The sequence below is a fragment of the Halyomorpha halys genome, unplaced genomic scaffold (genome assembly GCF_000696795.3).
Source record: "Halyomorpha halys isolate HHAL.00 unplaced genomic scaffold, Hhal_1.1 Scaffold313.1, whole genome shotgun sequence".
NCBI classification, from domain to species: domain Eukaryota; kingdom Metazoa; phylum Arthropoda; class Insecta; order Hemiptera; family Pentatomidae; genus Halyomorpha; species Halyomorpha halys.
In genome coordinates this window covers 218,837-221,178 of record NW_027109847.1, presented here as the reverse complement: position 1 = coordinate 221,178, position 2,342 = coordinate 218,837, and the positions used below count along the sequence as shown (strand labels likewise).

The 2,342-nt window shown below is 30.4% G+C and overlaps 1 protein-coding gene across 1 annotated transcript in view; it reads right to left on the bottom strand.

Annotated features, from left to right (window-relative positions):
* The window catches only part of LOC106681164 (uro-adherence factor A), an 83,030-nt gene that overhangs the window by 28,204 nt on the left and 52,484 nt on the right, over positions 1 to 2,342 (bottom strand). The window lies entirely within an intron of this gene.

Sequence of the window (2,342 nt, the reverse complement as noted above, 5' to 3'; positions counted from 1 at the left end):
TTGGAAAAGCTCTAAAGAAAAAGTGCTTTTTAAGGAAATACAGTTAAACAATGATTGTACAAGGAGGTGATCTATTCAGGATCACGCTCAACTGCAAGATTTTTCCCCAATTAAGAGGCTGGATATGCCCCAGAAAGGCTCCCAAACTGGGTTGACTCACGGCTACAGTAACATACTAAATAATTATCTGGATTCAAACCCGAATCCTGGTAGACCTACCTCGTTTTCACTATAATGGTTTAGCTCAGAGATTCCCAAACTTTATTCGCAGTGGCACTCATCTAGTTCTAAAAAAAAATCACACCACATTCCTTGGGCTAAAAAAAAATTGTGGCAATTTTGTTGGGCTAAACAAAATTTACCACAAAATTATCTTAATTTATTTATAATCTTTTCACTTTCTTGAGACTGGTTATTATTGTTTAAATAAATAAAATTTATCCAATTTATTTCTCAAAACATTTTATTCTTTTTTAAGTCCGACGTTTCGGCCTATTCGTCGGCCATCCTCAAGGAATATCTTAGTAAAATTTTAGAGCCACATCAATTAAAAAACAACTTTATGCAGGCTATTTTCCCCAGGTCATTATATCAGTCTACGAATTACCCTAATTAGTCAATTATTCACATTAAATTAAAAATTAAAACTTTTTATCACAGTCAACCTTCTCTATTATAATTTATCACAACTTATAAAGGAATAAAATATGTTTTGAGACTTAAATAGGATATATTTTGTTTATTTAAACAAAAACACAATTATCTTAATGTGCATACAATGGCTAAATCTACAGGGAAGAAAGAAAAAAAAAGTGCAAAGTGAATGCTGAAATGTACTGAATATTTTTTCGTTTAATTTAATTTTTTTTTTTTGTAATATTTTGGGAAAGAGGCATTCGCTCGCGGGACTCCTGGCATACGTATGGGACACCAGGGTACCACAGCACCCATTTTGGAACCACTGGTTTGGCTAATAGAATTGTATAACAGCTCTGGCTATTGTATAGTTATTGTATTTGTTATTATTATATAATTTCTATTGAAATTATTTTTAGCAGATTTTTTTTTTTTTTTTTTTTTTTTACTAATATGATTATTAAGCTATTTCTAATTTTTTTAATTCATTCATTAAGTCGTTTTCTTATTATTTACTTTTTTATGTGCGCGTACCAAAAGTTTTAACAAAAATTTGATTAGTGCATAAATTTAAATGAAATCTGTATAATACAATGAATATTTGTTTCAGTCCCTGGAAAAGTGAAATATGAGATAAATGGGAGGGGAAAAGAGAGGATTAAAAATTGACGATTAGGAATAAAACAAGAAGAAAGCGAAAGAAAAAAAAGAGGAAGAACGATTTGATAAAGAAACAAAAAAAATAATAAAACAATGTATTATGGTATGTAGTTAGTTATAATAGAAAAAAGGAAGGTAAAAAAATATAACTTTGTTAATTACTAAAGTTTGTATTTATATTTTATTTTAACTTTGTTAATAACTTATGCTAATATTTATCTTTTTGACTAATTAGTATATTGTGTGTTTGTAGAAACCCATTATATTATTATTAAATTCAGAATTCTCTCTAACATTTAAAATTACACCTTTAAACTTTAATTTCAGAGATACAGAGTTGAGCTTTGGGGCCCAACTAAACCTTCGAATTCCTCTCATATCCAATCCTTACAATCCATAATCCTTCGTAAAATCCTCAATGCTCTTTTCTTTGTCACAAATAAAGTCATACTTCAAGACCTTAATGTTCCATATGTAACCGATCTAGCCCAAACCAGTTATCACTCCTTCTTCCTATTATACACTCCCTAACCACTCAAACCCCCTAGTTTCTAACCTTGCTTCCTCTTCCATTCCTGACAATTTACCGAGGCGCCTAAAATGAATATGGCCACGAGACCTACTATTGTAAAACGGCATTAGAGTGCTACCACTGAGTTGTTTCTCTACACGCCAGTATCACTCCATTATAAACTCAAATCAAATTTACTGGATGTATTTATATAAATGTACAGTTGTAAATTTCAATAAATATATTATAAAAAAACTTTAACTTGAAATATTTTAATTTATTTTATTTTCAATATCCACGTTCATTCAAGTATTCTCAGATGCTTCAGATTCAACCAGATACTGTCAGTGCTTGCTAAGAGGATTAGCAGACTTGTGGACAGTCGCTGCACTTCTCGAGACAAATGTTGCTGCTGTTATAAACAACAAGCATGAGGCTATTGAACTAATTTTTTTTTCTATTTATTGATAGATATTACAATCTGCCACACAGTTGTGGGCAATAGATAATAGTGATGAATGAATCTGATACATAC